The sequence below is a fragment of the Microtus oregoni genome, unplaced genomic scaffold (assembly GCF_018167655.1).
Source record: "Microtus oregoni isolate MIOR12 unplaced genomic scaffold, Mior012 000102F_ref0000329, whole genome shotgun sequence".
NCBI classification, from domain to species: Eukaryota; Metazoa; Chordata; class Mammalia; order Rodentia; family Cricetidae; genus Microtus; species Microtus oregoni.
The window spans coordinates 1,349,248-1,367,912 of NW_024544716.1; positions in this window are offsets into that span (position 1 = coordinate 1,349,248).

The window sequence follows — 18,665 nt, forward strand, 5'->3', positions numbered from 1 at the left end:
TAAAGGTATCTGGGAGGAATGCTTCAATTGAGGAATTGCCTAGATCTCTTTGGCCTGTGGTCACATCTGGAGGGGATTGTCTTAAATATTAATGAATGCAAGAGGGCCCAGCCTACTGTGGGCAACACCATCCCTAAGTGACTGGCCCTGGGTTGTATGGGAAATCTAGCTATGGATGAGCCTGTGAGTGATACAGCAAGCATCATTCCTCCATGGTTTCTGCTTCAGCTCTGCTTGAGTTCCTGCCCTGCCCTCCCTCAGTAGTGGACTGTGAAGTGGAAGTGTATGGCAAATAAACCCTTTCCTTTTTAAGTTACTTTTGGTCAGAGTGTTCTATCATATCAGTTGATAGGGGGAGGGGAGACAAGAAGAGGGTTACAGTGAAGGGTCTAAGAATAAGAATATAAAAATGTAGATTCTAAAAATAGGAATGTAAAAATAAAAAACAATTATAAAGTTATAAGCCTAGGAAAACGAGAACAGACTGTCGGCAGCTTTCTTACTAGCTTAAGGATTAATATTAACAGTGGGTTATTTCGTTTTACAACCCATAGCTCTGTTCTGCACACTGAGAGCTAGCCTACGGATATGAGCTGAGTCGACTTTTAGAAAATAGATCTATGACCTCTGGGTTATGCATTATCCCTGCTATGTGAAACTGGCAGCACCAACGGGGAGACCACAGAGCTTCAGTAAACCCCACAGGAAGTACCAAAGAAGGCAGTAGATTAAGTACAAACACTAGTTTTACTGAAAAACTCTTGTTAATGAAGATTGTAAAGTAGGGCAATCTGTATCTGAGTTTTACCTTGAGATTGTAAAAACTCCTTTGTTCAGACTAAAGCTTGGTGCCCCTACTATAAAAAGGTGAGTTCAGAAACCAGCCTGGGCCACAGCCTTGCACAAACCATCTCTGGCTGTGGTCTCAGCTAGATGATAAGCTTTTTGTGCCCCATGAAGATTTTTTATTTTATTTTTTTATTTTTTCCTGGGTTCTGGTTTCTGTGGTTTGCTTCTGGTTTATTAGACTTTGGTGGTCTGTCCCCATCTTTGCGCAACCCCCCTGGACTCAACAACTGCAGGCCACAGAAACTGGACCCCAAGAAGTATTCTGGGAAGGTGTATGATGTCCCCAAAGCACTGATCACTCCAACTGACCCCTCTGCAGTGAGATCTCACTGTAGCAAGTCTTTCTCTGCCTGCCAGTCACCTCCCAAATAATGACATAGAGACTTCTTATTAATTATGAAAGCTCGGCCCATAGCTTAGGCTTGTTTCAATTAGCTCTTATAACTTAACTCATTTATATTAATCTATGTCCTATTATGTGGTATTACCTCTCTTTCATCTGTCTCCTCTCTGTGTCTGGCTGGCCACTCCACCTTTCTTCTTCCCAGAGTCCTTTTTGTCTCAGGAATTCCTGCCTAAACATCCTGAAGCTATTGACTGTTTGCTTTTTATTACACCAATCACAGCAATACACCTTCACACAGTATACAAATAGAACATCTCACCAGAAGGGAGCAGGCAGTATATCCACCATGAACAGCTGGTGATTGTCCCAGAACCTGCTGGATCCCTTGGTCACCACAAAAGTGGATACAGATGTCCTGGAGTCCAGGAGGATGCCCCCACATTAACAGATGTAGAGATGGTTGTTGGACTCCAGTTTGTAGCGAGTGGGCTGGCACTGGGTACTTAGCAGGGACCTAAACAGTTACCAACATCCAAGTGTGCCTAGGAGCCTCAGGGACTTGCCTTCACAGGCAAGATGGAAACACAGGGATTTGAACCAAGGTTTCTAGTGCTGAAGTCACATAGTAGGGAATTTTAGGCCAAAAATAATAAAAATAAATTTTAAAAAAACAAGTGTCCACTTTATATCAGCTGCCATTGATACTGATGGCCACACTCTGGGACTTTGTCCTGCTGCCCCATAGGTGTCCAAAGCAGCCAGCAGTCAAGACCTTCCCTTGAATGATCACAGTGGACTGCAGTCTCTTCCCCAGGGTCTTCTTTTTTTTTTTTTTTTTTTTGGATTTTTCGAGACAGGGTTTCTCCGTAGCTTTTGGTTCCTGTCCTGGAACTAGCTCTTGTAGACCAGGCTGGCCTCAAACTCACAGAGATCCGCCTGCCTCTGCCTCCCGAGTGCTGGGATTAAAGGCGTGCGCCACCAACGCCCAGCACCCAGGGTCTTCTTAAGATGCTAATGAATGACCCTCCAACTTCCTGAGCTGGGCTCAGTCTCTGAAGTAGTTTCAGATCTCCTTCTGACTGCACTCCTTAAGGAGCTGATGTGGGCCACTTGGCTCTTATTTCTGTCGTGCCCATAAGAAGGGGACGAGAACACAGCTAAGCAGGGAAGCATTTGGGCTCAGCCCTGCTACATAAACTGCAATCCCAGGAGGTAAGATTGGGACAAGAGAGGAGAGAACTCTTTTCTTTCCAGTGCTATTAACAAGTTATCCCTGGTAACTCCCACCTAGGCCATTCTCCCTCCCATGAAACAGGGTCTTGTCCTGTAATGATATGACATTTTCTTCATGACCTTAGTTCATCATTGGAATGAAATAATTCCCAGAAGCCTCATCTCCAGTTCTTAAACTGGGAAAGTATGACTTGAGTGGGAGAAGTTAAACTATGTGTGATTTTTTTTTAAAGATATATTTTATTCTTCCCTGGTCTTCCCCTCCCCAAACTGCCAGACCATGGGCCTGGAAATTTCAAATGTATACCGGAGATAAAAAAATTTCCCCTAAATGCCTTAATTTTACCTGTCGTCCCTACTCTTTATCTGTCCCAACAGATTTGCAGTGAACTGAAGACTAAACCTGTTCCAAATGTGCCAGCCCTAGGTGCTTCTGGCTGAATTCCTGACCAGCCTGAGCCTCTGCAACACTGACTGCTCCAAAGCATCCTGCTTGTCCTTAGCCCCAGGTGGTCCCACAGAACCCAGGCAACAAGCCAAGCAGCTTTGTCCATTAGTCTGCCTTCCTGGGCCCTGGCAGCAATGCACTAATTTCAGCAGGAAGTAGCTATAGAAGAGATTACATCAGCCCTTATCATCAACAGAAGACTGAAATGTTAGGTCCCAAAGCCAGGACCAGCCTTGTTCAGTACCTGTGACTCCTGTTAGCACTCACCCCAACTCCACCCTAGAACTCTATCTCCCCAGGGCTGGGCTTCTGCTTCCCTTCCTCTGAAGAGCTCAGTCATTTTGGTTATACCAGTCTCTTGGTCTCTTGGCCTGGGCAGTGAAAAATTTCTTCACCCTGATAACCCTCTCCATCAACTCAACAGTCCAAATCAGAACAAATCAAACCAAATTAGAAAGAAGACCATCGGGAGGCAGAGGCAGGCGGATCTCGGTGAATTCGAGACCAGCCTGGTCTACAAGAGCTAGTTCCAGGACAGGCTCCAAAACCACAGAGAAACCCCGTCTCGAAAAAAAATAAAAATAAAAATAAATAAATAAATAAATAAATAAAAGAAGCCCATGTTTAATGGATAAAATACTCCTGGATGATTTTCCAGCCGATAAGATGAAAGGCAGTATTTTGCTGTGTGGCTGGCTTTGCCACATCCAAAGCAAGCCTCCAGGAGGAAGTTCTGCGGCCATTTGTCTTCTTGGAGATACAGGATGCTACAGAAGCTGGCATGTCTCTATCATAGGAAACCTTTTTATTATTATTAAATGCCATACTCTCAGATCTGTAAAGGCATTTGGGAATCAGGGTACCATTTCCTATCAGATATATCTAAATTAGACGTAAAAGTTAAATTTAGACATATAGTTTACCCATCTGTTACACCTTACCAATGTTAGTAGAGGCAAGAAGATTAGAAGGAATATTTTTAGTCTCAAATTTTTAGCTGTGGCCCTGAGACCTAGAGTATAATTTTATTCTGTATAAGGCAAAACCAAGTTTTAACATTGTAAACAATTCAGTGTTTTAAATCAATATCAAGGGGTTTACTCTTAAATTACAAAACCTGGCTGGTGCAGATTTATTCTGTACATGAGTGTAGAGGTGCAGCTTTAATAGCTCAGGAAATCAGCATTGTCGTAAACCTTATTCTTTATAAACCGTGTTTTTAGAACAGGGCAGGAATTATATGATCTCTGTCTCTTACCTCAGCCAAAATGGTGCCTGCCCATCTGTTGTAAGGTATCGGCAGATCATGTGATTTTTCCAGAGCAGCGCTAATTACAAGTTCTACAGATTTTAAAACAAGCACACACAGAAACCCAGGCATAAACAAGCATACGGTGGCCACATTATTCACACAGATATTTTAACAAAACTTTTCCCAGGAAGCTATGTCAGCTGACCAACTTAAAAATTCCGCAGGAGCCAGGTGAGCGCACGGTGTCCCACTGAGGGCCGCATCAGCAGATGCTGTAAGGGAGGACAGAAACACAAGAACGGAACACCTATGCAGCTCAGGGTGGGAGGGCGGGGGAACGGATCCATTGTAGGGAGAATCTCAGGAATGAGATAGAGAGACAGGAGTTCACAGATGCAGACAAAGAGCAAACAGTGAAGGGAGGGGGGGGGCATGAGTACAAAGTGCAGAAGGTGACAGGAAGTGGGTTGCTGCTGGAAGGATAGGGAGGGGCAGTAGGAAGGTGAGGAAAGAAAGGTGGGTAAGGGGGAGGAAGTTGGCCCTCCAGCTTTGTCCCAGGATGGAGGGTAGGGGGTTAGATAGGGGGAGGGATGAGAGGAATTTTGCCCACTGAATGGAACATGTGGCCCAATAGGAGGGAGTTGGGTAGGCAGTGTTGGGGCTGGGGGAGGGGCCAGTATCTTGGGCAGCATGGTCAGGGCAGAATTTTTAGGGTCCCAGTTCACAGTTAGGAATCTGGAGGCACTATGACCCTAGACAACAAGACCAGTGCTGTGAGACACTGGCTACTGAGGGAGGGGCAGGAGCACAGTACCCAGAAACTGTGGGCATATGGAAGTTCTGTCCTCTTGTCCCCATGCCAGCAAAATTTTTAAGGTCACAGAGGATGGAAAATTCAAAAGTTCCCTCTGGTGGTCATCGGGTACCATTGTCAAGAGCATACTGAGGCCAGGCCTTAGTGCACAGAAAAATCCAGGCATTCAGGACATATTGTGTTAGACAACCACAAATTTAAAAAAGATTTTTGTAAAAGGCAGCCCAAGAGCATTTTGGGATCTGTCTTTGAATTGCAGGTACCCATTTCGCAAGCCTATGCCGGGATCCGAAGCCTCGCACAATGCATCCATTGTGGTAGGCTTTGGGTCAAAAAAAAAAAAAAAAAAAAAAAACCAGGGTATATGGAATATTCCTTTGAACGGAAAGTCTTCTGAAAAAAAAGATCCCACTGGACAATGCAGGTCCTTGTCCCGGTAACAGGTCGGGGGCCTGGCACAGCGGCATCATTACCAGAACACTTCAAAATTCACAGGAGGTTTTGGGTCTCTAAGGCAATGACTTAGAAAGGACTACTTACCCAGTAGAAAGCCAATCTTAGCCTGGTGGAGAGTGGGTGCCTAGGTGCCAGGAGAACGGTGTTTTCCCAGCATGTGACTCTGGGCCAGTGAGGGAAAAAACAATCCCTCGGTGGAACCTCCAGATGAAAAGTTTCTGAACCCCGATAAGCCTCTCTCCACTGACACAATAATCCAAATCAAACCAAAATAGAAAAAGCCCACATTTAATGGGTAAAATACTCCCGGATGATTTTCTAGCCCCCCAGAGAAGAGGGAGAAATGGAAGACCAGAAAACCTCATGTCTGTTTTCTGGGGGGCAGTTTAAATACCCTGTGGGAGTGGTCTTGAGCATCTCCGGGGGAGGGGTCATCATTTCTGAGGCTTTCTGACATGCAGCAGGGTTTAGATAAAGATGAAGGAGGGGGCATGGGGTAGAGCTTCCTCCCAAACATTCCAGACTCATTGGGTGTGTGAATGCTAGAGATTGAGGTGAGGCTTCCACCAGAACATCCCAGACTCTTTGAGTATATGGATGCCAAGGGCTGGGTGAAGCTTCCTCCGGAACAGGCACTCTGAACAGGTCAGCAGCTCCTCACTTAACCTCTCTCCTCTCTTGGTTCAGGTTAGTCTGCCAGCCGTGTTCAGCCTAGATTCTTCCTCTGTCTGCTTTCTCCCTTATATCAACAATAAAAAGCTTCTCAGTCAGGCGGTGGTGGTGCACGCCTTTAATCCTGGCACTCGGGAAGCAGAGGCAGGTGGATCTCTGTGAGTTCGAGGCCAGCCTGGTCTACAAGAGCTAGTTCCAGGACAGCAATGACTGTTACACATAGAAACTCTGACAAGAAGAAAAAAAAAAGCTTCTCTATACTTTAGTAGTCATATCCTCCTCCTTTTATTTCATTTTTCATTCAGTCTGTGTGTATTTCCTTACTTGTATGTGTGTCTGATGCTTGCAGATGCCCGAAGGAAGCAGCAGATTCCCTAGAGTTTAATGATGGTTGTAAGTTACCATGATATGGATGCTGTGAATTTAACCCCTGTGCTCTGCAACAGCAGGCAGTTCTCTTAACCGTCTCTCTAGTCCCTTATAAGTCACTTTCTAGGAGTCTTCAAGGTATGAGACAACCAAATTCCTTCATTTTGTCCTCCGCCTCCATCTTGTGTCTTGCGTAAGCTATTTCCCATAAAACATCCCAGTTTTTGACTAGGGGCAAAAGTAACAGGGTAGCCATCTGGAAAGTACACATAACCGTAGAATATGACAAGCAACAGGCGAGGTTTGAAAATAAAATTTCTGAAAAGTCCCTAGACATGAGCCAATCAGTATTGAACCTGTCACCCCACACTCTGCTAATGTGACTTTTCTGGGCTTTTCCTTTAAATAATGCTCTCTAAAAGGGTGGGGTACCCCCTCTTAGTGCTGCTGCTGCTGCTGCTGACGACAATGATGATGATGTGCTGAGGAGGTCCCTGCCAGCTTGTAATGTGCACACAATAAACCTTACTTTTCCATTTCAGTGAGTCAGTCTCCCTGGTGGCCTTTTGGGGTCCACAGACTGGGCATAACAGAAATTAAAAAAAAAAAAAGAAAAAAAGAAAAGAAACATTGCAGCCAATAGTCTTTGTGTGTGTTTTTAGTTTGACATTAAAAATGCAGACCCCGGCATTAGGACTAAGAACTTCTGTTCACCCAGTGCTGCCTTGTTATCCAGGTATGGCAACACAGTTCTGTAACGGCAGCACTCAGGAGACTGAAACAGGAGGACTGTAGGTTAAGGCCAGCCTGAGCTAAATGGTGAGCCAAATAAGGAATAGGTAAACAACAACAATAACTTCTTCGCTAGACTCAGTAGTACAGGTCTGCAACCCCATCCACTTGGAAGGCTGTGACAGGAGGATTACAGGTTCAGGGTCAGCCTGGGTTACTTCTTGAGCCCTTTGCCTCTTATAAAAATAGAACATAAGGCTGGAGATATGGCTCAACAATTAACAGTACACACAGAGAAGCTCACAGCCAACTGTGACTCCAGGGGTCCCAATACCCTTTCCTGGTCTCTGTGTGTACCAGGTACACACGTGGTGCATGCACACAGGCAAAACACTCACACACATAAAATAAATAAATCTTTTAAAGTGGATATTTTTATTAATGTGTATATTAATAAAAACAAAAATCAGAAGAAACTCTTACTGCCCTAAATTAGGGAAAAGACATCACATAATAAGACAAATATTGCATATATATTAGTAATGTATACACCAATAATTCTTATTCAGGTGTACTTTTGAAATTTTCACAATAAGGAAAAAACAGACAATAGAAAAATGGACAAAAGGTCCAAATAGATAATAATCAATGGCATTAATCACTGAGGAAACCCTTATTAGCAAGATACTACTTAGGACCGACAGAAATAGCTAAAATGAAAATAGAAACAATGCCAGGCCTAGAAAAAAAATTGAAGCAGACAGAAGCCTTATACAAAACTCCTCAGGAAAAAGCAATGGAAAGTTTTGTGGGCTTCACCATCCTGCTTGGCCTCTCTGCAGCATCTCTCTCCCCTTGGGGTGGTACAGGATGCTGTGGAATGAGAGGGCTTTCTGACCTACTGGGGGACAAAGGTATGTTGTGAGATTTCATCAAGAGACTCTCCCAACAAAGAGTGGGTCCCACTACAACATTTTCATAAATGTATATCTTGTCTCTTGATTATATCCAACCCATTAACCCTACTTGTCCCTCACATCCATCCCATCCCCTTCCTGTTCAGAGTCCATCTCCTACATCCGTTTCTTATTGTTGTTATCTTTTAAACCTAGACCCTTCATATGAGAGTAGCTAGTTTATGGCAAAGTAAATATATAAATAAATAATTACTTGGGGGGGCTGGAGAGATGGCTCAGAGGTTAAGAGCATTGCCTGCTCTTCCAAAGGTCCTGAGTTCAATTCCCAGCAACCACATGGTGGCTCACAACCATCTGAAATGAGGTCTGGTGCTCTCTTCTGGCCTTCAGGCATACACACAGACAGAATATTGTATACATAATAAATAAATAAATAAATATTGAAAAAAATAATAATTACTTTGGAATTATTAGTTAAGCAATGAGACTTGATTGGCCCTGGCTGCTGCCTCATAAGGCCACTCCTGGGGTGCAGGGATGAATTTGGTCCCCATGAGTGCCTCAGATCAGTCCAGAATGTAATTAGATGATTACTCCCTGGCGTGAATGCAAGATGAGCATTCCCAGAACGGTCCTACCACAGGAGTGAAAATCCTCAGACACCAAGGGCCTGCCGCTCACTGCCGAGACAAGTGGCAAATGCCAATGGGGGATGCCAGGCCTGATCTGTCCTCTATGCACCTGTCCTCAGATGCCTGCTCTATGGGAGCCCATGGGTGGCCATCTAGATGAACAGAGGTTCATCAAATGAAGAAAAAACAAAAAAGAAAAGAAAAAAGAAAAAGAAAAGTAGCTGCGATGGGAGAGATAGCACCTGGGGACTAGAAGACTAGAATGGGGAGGAGCCTGGCCAAAAGGTTTACGTTTTTACTCCTAGCACTCAGGAGGCAGAGACAGGCAGAATTCTTTGAGTTCAATTCCAAGCTGTACTACATAAGGAGTCCCAGGCCAGCCAGGACTGCATAGTGAGACCCTGTCTCAAAAGAAAACAAAACAACACAGAAAAGACTGTCGGGGAAGGAGGACTGCTACTATCAGAATTAGGAAGGAGCAGCTGTGCAGAAAACAGAGGTTAAGCCTTTGCTGAGCCTAAAGCATGTATTTCGCAGATGACATTTGGAGAGACTAAGCACAGATTTATAATAAAGAATTGAAGTATATAAGTGGTTTAAAAGCTTCTGTAATCTAGTACTCTTTTTCTCTGGCACCTCTGCTTCTGGGACTGCACCATCTTCCTCCAAGGTGCCTGCCTGTTCTAGTTTGATTTTTCTGTGGCTGGGCTGGGCACCGTTACCAAAAGCAACACTAGAGCTCACAGTCCCAGGTTATAGCCTATCACTGAGGGAAGTCAGGGCCGGGACATACAGGCACAGGGGAGTGCTGCTTTCCTGCGTACTCACTGACTCAGACTCAGCTAGAATTTTTATGTACTCAGCACCTGCCTACCGATGGTGCTGCCCATAGTGGGCTGGACTCTCCTTTGTCAATCGTCAGTCATGACAGTTTCTCACAGACATGGTCACAGAACAATCTGACAGAGGCAATCTTTCAACTCAAGTTCCCCTTTCCCAGGTAACTAGGTTGTATTAAATGGATAACGAAAGCTAACAGAACTGTGGCCAGTTCACATTGCTGGCAAGGGACGCTGGCTGTTAGCAGGAGGCCCCTCCTTCTCCCAAATGGGCCTCTCTATAAAACTCCTTGGAATTGTCACAGCAAAGAAATTATCTCACCCCAGAGCCAAGAGAGCAAGGCGAGAGCCAAGGGGACTTTTGTGACCTCACCTTAAAAGCCACACCCTTTTGTCTTTTTTGTGTCAGCAGGGTACAGGTCTTCCAGAGGACCAGGAAACTACAGGACTGCTCCAAACTGTCTGTAACTCCAGTTCCAGGGGACCTGATACCTTCTCCTGGACTCTAAAAGCACCATGAATACACATGATGCATAGACAGACAGACATCCAAGCAAGAGCACCCATACACATAAGAAAAATATTTTAAAGTCACACCCTGTCACTTCCACATTATTCCTCAGGTTACATGAGCAACTCTCATTTGGTGTGAAAGGGAACTATCCATTATAATGGTGGCCATAGGGCACACAATAAAATACAATAAATTCTTCTCACAAGTTGAAGCCACCACCCATTCGCCCTTACAGAGGCGATCACAAAGCGGCAGTAATTTTTAAACCATTTACTTCTTGATTTTATTTTTCAGGGTTGTGTACATGCCACAGCATGCATGTAGGGGTCAGAGGACAACTTTCAAGAGTTGATTCTCTCCTCCCACCACGTGAGTTCCCAGGATCAGACTAAGGTCCTGAGGCTTGGCAGCAAGCACTGAGCCATCTGGCAAGCTCCCAGGAGTATCCTTTAGACACACACACACAACTGCATTCACCCATAAGTACAACTTTGCACTCCATGTCTTGGAAGTAAGTCTTCCAAGTAACTGTTCAGTAACAAGTTCAGATCGCAGTAACGGACCCTTCTTTTTTGCTGCAGGGGGGCCCTTCCTATTGGTGCCCGCATGCCGTAAGTCAGTTCACCCTCCCCATGGGCAGGGGATTGGAATGCTTCCAGCTGTCTAGCAAAACAAGCAACATTGCCCTAGATTAACTAGTGCTTATAACCTTTTGCACAGGCATAAGAATATTCAAAGACAAATTCCGAGAAGTGGACCAGCTAGCAGGAGGACCTGCTTGATTTTTTTCCCCTGTGATTCATGTTGCCCTTCACAAATGTTTCTTGTAACAACTGATGCTCCCTCCCAGCAAAGAGTAGGCAATGCGCTAGGCGGTCTGGGGAGCCATTAAGTCATTTAAAATGGAATATCATTCATCCCTATAATCTGGTTGTTTTTGTAGGCTACTCCAGCCACTTTAAAAAAAAAAGTGTGTGTGTGTGTGTGCGTGCACATGTGCACAGGTACCCAAAAGAGTACAGGAAGTCCTGGAACTGGAGTTATGTGTGGTTGTGAGCTGCCTGGTATGTGTGCTGGCAACTGAACTCTGGTCCTCTGGAAAAACAGCAGCAAGTGCTCTTAAGTCCATCTCTCCAGTCCTCCTGGCACACTCCTCCCTCAGCCCTCCTTCTTCTATACCTGTGGTTCTTAACCTTCCGAATGATGTGACCCTGTCTTCTTAGGATTTCTATTGCTGTGAAGAGCCACCGTGACCACAGCAACTGTTTATGAAGGAAAACATTTCGTTGGGGTGGAGGCGCTTACAGTTCAGAGGTTCAGTCAATTATCATCAAGGTGGGACATGGCGGTGTGCAGGCAGACACACTGGAGAAGTAGGTGAGAATCCTACAGCTTGCAGGCAATAGGAAGTAGTTTCAGACACTGGTTGGTATAGGTTCAGGACCTCTGATTGGCTGACATTTGTCTAGGGGTGTCCTGGTGAAAAGCGGTGTGTGTGTGTGCTGGCAGGTGATCCTATCCACAATGGATGGAATGTTAGGAATTTCCTTTGGATGGTCTGCTCCTGGGTGGTGCCTTGGTAGTCTCAGTTTGTGGTCTTTCTTGGAACCAGGATAAACTACTGAGACTCAGGCCTCTATTGAGCTTGTCATGGCTGGTCCTACACTCTTAGGCACTGAATCATCACTCACATCCTAAAATCTGTCCTCTCAACTACTGCAACTGAAATCTTTCCAAAATGCTCCACATTCTCACAGCTTTGAGAGTCAGTATTACTTGGCTGGAAGCATCACCTCAGCTCCCTGGTACCCCTGTATACAAAGAGTTTAGATTGTTTAGTTGGGGAGCTTCACCCCAGCAACCATCTTGAAATGTTGGGTGGAAAGTTCCATTTCAAAGTTCCCTCCCTGGGCTGGAGAGGTGGCTCAGTGGTTAAGAGCAGTGACTGCTCTTCCAGAGGTCCTGAGTTCAATTCCCAGCAACCACATGGTGGCTCACAGCCATCTATAATGAGACCTGGCGCCCCCTTCTGGCTTGCGGGCACACATGGAAGGAATGCTGTACACATAATAAATAAATAAATCTTTAAAAAAAAAAAAAAAAGAAAGAAAAGAAAAGAGTGGAACAAAGTTCCCTCCCCTGGGAGTTGCCTCAGTCCAAACTCCACCTCCGAGAAAGCCCGCCAAACGGTGAGCCCTCCCCAAGGAGGGCCAAGACCACTCCCACAGGCTATTTAAACTGCCTGCCAGAGAACAAACATGTGGTCTCCCCTTTTGCCTCTTCGGTGGTCGTTCTGGTCCTCCTATCCCTGCTTCCGTGTTTTCCTGGGGGCCACCTGAGAGCGCTGGCACCCATTAAACCTGGGCCTCTTTTAATTCAGTCTGATTTGGTCTGATTGGGATTATTGCATCAGCGGAGAGGTTTGTCAATCTGAAAATACTTAACATTGGGAGGCTCCACGAGGGAGAGGGCTATTTTTCCCACTGGCCCAGGGCTACGTGTTGGAAAATGCCCTTCTCACCCACGCTTTTTGCCAGTCTAAGATTGACTTTGTCTGGGTGAGTTCCCCTTTCTCAAGTACGTGCCGCTAGGCATATGTTTATGTTTGTCGTTTGTGGGGGAGTCTGTGGAAGTCACAGTCCATGCCAGATGCCTGACCCCACAAGTGGCGAGGTAGTCCTCGCTGAGGTGGGATTGCATGGGTAGAGACATCTGCCCATGCATTTCTCATGCTCTTCTGTTTTTGACTCAAGAGTCTTATCATGGTGGACGCATTGTGATAGGCACTGGGTTCCAAGATTTGGTAGAGACTTGTAAAATGGGCTCTTACAATTCCAAGCCAGATCCTCTATCGCCCCTGGGCTGCCTTCTACAAAATCTTTATAAATAGGGACTATCCGATACCATCTGTCCCAAATGGCTAATCTCTCTACGCACTAAGATCTGGCCTCAACATGACCTTGATAATAGCCACCAGATAATAGCCACCAGAGGGAACTCTTGAATTTTCCATCCTCTGGGACCTTGAAAATATTTGCCAGCACGGGGATAAGTAGAAAGAACACCCAGATTTCTGTGGTTTCTAGGCGCTTCACTCCATCCTTCCCTCAGTAGCCAGTGTCTTACAGTACCCATTTGGGTTGCCAGGGTCACAGCTGTAATTATCTGCTCTGTCCTTTTAAGAGACAAACCATGCCCACTCCCTCCCCTGACCTCTGTCCACCAAGGCAAGTTGATCTTCAGCTTCCATCCTGAGTCATTCCTTTTTCTCCATCTCCCTCTCAAAGAGGTAGTTTTCTGTCTCTCCTCTCTCTCTCTCTCTCTCTCTCTCTCTCTCTCTCTCTCTCTCTGCTCTTCTCCCCTCCTCCCTTTCCATAACCCACTAAATAAATATCTAACCTCACTCTGCATGGAGTGCCTGTTCATGTCTCTGTCTCTTGCCCACCGTGTGGCTCCCTGCCCTGGACCAGCCACCTTCAGAGACCTGAAGCGTGGTCTTGTGGCATGCCCATCTGTCTGTCTCTCATGGGACTGTCCCATTGAGTTCTCTCACCCGCCACACAGCTCCCTGTCAGGGACTCTCTCCCCCTCGTGAACCACTGCAGCCACTTGAGGAACATGCCGTCCCTGCCTGGGACTGGATGCTCTTGGGACCTGCTGCCCACTGCCTGCTTCTGCTCGGGGACCTGCAGCATGGTCTCAGGACCCACTGTCTGCTGCAACCACTTGGGGATCTGCAGCATTTTTACCTTTACCATAACAACAGCGCCTCCAGATTCCCGACCATCTGGGAATTGGGACCCTGAAAGTTCTTTTTTGTTTGTTTGTTTTTGTTTCTAGCCAGTTTTTCTTTTTTTTTTAATTAATTAATTTATTTATTAAAGATTTCTGGGACCCTGAAAGTTCTGCCATGACTATGCTGCCAGAGACATTGGCCCCTTCCCCACTCCCTCCAACCCTAACTACCCAACCCCCTCCTGTGGAGCAACATTCTCCACATTCTTCCTCTACCCACCCCAGTCAAACAAGAGGTTCAAGGCCAATTTCCTCCTCCTTACCTACCTTCCTCCCCTCCCCTTCCTCCTACCACCTTTCCCTATCCTTCCACATCACAACTCACCTCTTGGACCCCTTCTACACACTGGCCTAACCCCTCCCAGTCCTCCCCTGTCTCTTCTCATACCAGGTCCCACCATAACCCTGCCATTTTCTGCCCTCTCAGGGAGGCAGCAGGAGCAGATGCCATTATTAAAGTCCACATTCCCTTCTCTCTTCTGGACCTCTCCCAAATAGAAAAACAGTTGGGTTCCTTCTCAGCTAATCCTTCTGTTTTTATTATGTTATAGACAGTTTTGCTATTTGTCCCAGGCCTACGATTTAACCTGGCATGATGTCTATGTCATCCAGGTCTCTATTCTCACTCCTGAAGAAGTAGAATTCAGGCAGCAGCAAGACAGCGCACAGAGCAGACAGCACAGTCCCTGTGGGGAAATTGGTGGTGCCAGCCACAGAACCATACTGGGATTATCAACCAGGCCAAAACAGCATACAGAGGTGGGACATCATGGCCTTCAGGGTTTGAAGATGGTCTTGGAAAAAGTTGTTAATTTCGACAAACTCCAGGAGATCATACAAATAACTGATGAAAACCCAGCCTTCTTTTAAAACCGATTACAAGAGAGATCATAATTTAGTATACTAGACTGGACCCAGCCTTCCCAACAGGAGTCACAGTCCTGGCTATCCATTTCATTTCTCAGTCAGTACCAGATATTAGAAAAAAAATTAAAAAGGCTAAGGAGGGTTCCCAAATCCCCTTAAAGGAATTGGTGAAAATAGCCTTTAAAGTGTTTAGTGCCTGAGAAGAGGCAGCTGAGTTTTTCCTGACAGACGAGTCTACAGCAGGAAGCAATGCTCCAAGCCCAAGTCCTAACAGCTGCCCTGAAGCCACTGGCACTCCCAGAAGGGGGACAAGGGAAGTTGACCACAAGCCTCCATCCCACTGGAGCTCAGCCTAAATCAACCTCGCTAGGAGCCTGCTGCAAATGTGGCCTAAATGGTCATTTGGCACAATATTGCCCTGGGCCTCTGCTGCCTACGAGGCCATTCCCTATCTGCCAGCAGCCTGGACACAATGCCCCTGTGTAGGCTTGTTCTCTATGCCACGCCATGGAGCTCCAGCTTCACCAACATCAGCAAGTGCCAACTTTCTAACTACTCAGCCTTGTGGAAGATTGACAGGCCCAGACTTGGTGACTTTTATATTTTTTTAAAAAATGATACAAGATCCCTAGTGGCAGTAGGCAGCAGAAATGCTGTAGGTCCCAAAATGGTGGTAGCGAGCCATGTGGCAGCAGACAGCGGGCCCTGGGAGCAGCCAGTCCCAGGCAGAGATGGCTGCTGGTCCCTGAGCAGTGGCTGGTCCCAGGCATGGAGACACATGGCGGGCAGGCAGAAGACAGAGACATGGATAGACATGACTTGCAGAGTGAGGTTGAATATTTATTCAGGGGGTTATGAAGGAGGAAGGGAGAAGGGGAGAAGGGAGAAGGGGGGCAGAGAGAGAAAGAGAAAAGGAGAAAGAGACAGGGGGGAAGCAGAGAAGTGGGGAGAGAGGCAGAAGCAAAGCTGCCTCTCCGAGAGGAAGATGGAAAAGAGAGCAAGCTGGAAGCTGACGATCAGCTTGCCTCCGTGGATGGGGGGGGGGGTGGCCATGGCTTGGCTCTTAAAGGGACCAGGGGCCAAAACCATTACAGTGACTCTCATCACTCTCTCTGAGCCTAGGTAATGTTGCAGGTAGTGGGTAATTTCATTGCTTTTCTTTTTGGACATGGGAGCTACCTACTCTATTTTAACATCTCACTTGGGCCCTAAGTTCCCCTCACCAATTTCAGTCATGGGGGTAGATGGGACCCGCTCCTTCTTACTTAAAATTCTGCCACTGCCCTGCATTCTTACAGGGTGATTCTTCTCTCATTCTTCCCTAGTCATAGACTTGCCCTGCAGTCTACTTGGTTGAGATTTTCTCAGCCACTTCGGGGCCACACTCACTTTGTCCCCCACACCTTCTCCTGAGTCACACTTTCTTCTCACTTTAACAGCCTCACAGGTTCCTACCCCAGACTGTCCTGTCCCTACCCTCCCTGATCCAGTAGATCCCCAAGTATGGGACATTTCCACTCCTGTGGTTGCTACTCACCCCAGCCAGTCCTAGTTCACCCTAAAGACCCTTCCAGACCCCAGTCTCCTATTCCTTTCATTCAAAGAAAATGCTTAACAAGTATCAAAATGTATTATTGTTAAGACAGTAATAGAGTTGACCTGACACACAACTGTCATCTCAGCCCCCAGGAGGCTGAGGTAGGAGGACTGTGAGGTTGATGCTAGCTTGGCTAACAGAGTAAAACCACTGTCTCAAAACAAAACAGCTGGGCATGACTTTAACTCCAGGAGGCAGAGGGGGGGGGCAGCTATCTGTGTGAGTTCAAGGCCAGCCTGGTCTACTAGTGAGACCTGTCTCAAAACAAAACAAAAAAATGGCTGGGAAGGGTGGCACACACCTTTAATCCCAGCATTCCATTCCAGAGGCAGAGGCAGGTGGATCTCTATAAGTTCAAGGCCAACAAAGTGAGTACCAAGCCAGCCAGGGCTACCTAGTGAGTTCAGGTCTCCAAACAAAGAGGGTGGGAGTGGAGGGTTGGGAGGTGGTACATACCTGTCATCAGCTTTATGATCTGTTTTTACTTTCTTTCCTTTTCTTTTTCTCTTCCCCTCATCCCTACCCCTGTACAAGGGACAAAACCCACGACCTGATGGCCTATGCTTGCTAGGCAAGCACACCGTGTCATGCCGTAGTCCTTGGTTTTTTTGTTTGCTTTTTAGGCTGACCTAGAACTTACTATCCTCCTGCCTCAGCCTTCCAAATATTGAGATTGTAGGTATGACCTTTAAAAATTATTTTCCCAACATTTTGTTTTGAACTTTTTATACTGACCCAGAGTTGTAAAAATACAAGCAATGGAGGTCTATTTCTGTATGAGCCACAAACTGAGAGTGGTGTCTACATTTTCATTTGTTTTGTTTTCGTTTTTTTAAGACAGGGTTTCTCTGTGTAGCTCTGGCTGTCATGGACCTCACTCTGTAGACCAGGCTGGCCTCAAACTTGCTGAGGTCCACCTGCCTCTAGAGTGCTGATATTAAAAGTGTGCACCACTACCCCCACCTTAAAGATTTTTAATTTTCTGTGTAATAGTGTCTAGCTGAACTTACAGGCTGGTGTGAGTCACCTTGTGGACTGGGAACCAAACAGGATCCTCTGAAGGAAGCAAGCGCTCTCAACCTCTGAGCCATTTCTCCACCCTCCAGCTTCCACATTTTTAAAGGGTTAGGACGAAAATACAAAAGAAGGAAGGATGTTTCATAACACTTTAAAATGATAGGAAATTCAAATATTAGTGTCCATATCATTTACCTCTGCTTCCATGTTCCCCTCGGCTGCTTTCTCTCTGCAGTGGTGGTCCCAGAGACCCCCTCACTAAGCCCCAAATACTTACTGTTTGAACTTTTTTTACAGAAAGTTTGCTAGCCCCTGACTTAGATTTGCAAACGATTAGATGTCTTTTGTGTGGTTCTGGGATGGAAAACATTACAGGGCCAAGACTTTCTCCAGCTCAACAAGGGTTAAGATTTTCTGCTGCTTCCACCCCTAAGTATGTTAGTGGTTTCTTTACCATTTTTTTTTTTCTGGGATGGAACCCAGGACCATTCGGGGCCAGTCCTCTGTCCCTGGGCTACATCCCAAGTCCTCTGCTTCTTGAGCCAGTCACAGGAAATGAGCAGGCTTAGAGAGGGGAGGGCTGAGATAATTAAGTGTTAGCTGCGCTGTGCTTGATGGGTAAACAGAACTCGATAAACAAGCAATGAAAATTCCAGGCATTTTTTCATACAGGGTTGAAAAAAAAAAACAAACTAGCCCCGGGCCTGCTTAAACCCCCAAGGCTTCCCTCACTCCCTGGTTCCTGGAGTCTGGAAACCAGCTTTTCCCAGAAAGGATGGTTAGCCAAGGAAGCAGAAAAGGCCTCCAGGAAACTTCATTTTTTCCATAGCTTGTGGCTTGGTTGACTCAACTTCTGCCTTTCCCTGAGTCACGAGTTTGTCCTCTTCCTTGGAGGAGGGAGGGAGCCTCCCCACCCACAGCCAGGCCCCTCTGGGAAGGGGTGGGTGGCTGATCAGTTTATATAGCTGTAGGGGATTTCCCAACCTTCAGCTGCATGGGATGCTGGGACAGAAGGAGACTGTTGAGTTCTCAGTGGGCCCTGAATCACCAGTGGAATGAAGCTGGAGGCATTGCCTGACCCCAGAATCAACAGGTATTCATTTCTTCCTCTGGTTTTTTAGACTCCCTACTTTGGGCAGCCATTCTCCGCCAGATATTTTGTTGGATGCCGAGATGCCATCATAAATCAACAAGACTGCTCTGCCCTCAGAAGGAACCATTCTCATCCTAGCGACCTCCATATCTCTATCCACCCTTGCTAAGGGGGAAGGGAGGAAGATCAGAGGATTGATGCAGCCATGAACCATGTCCCTGAC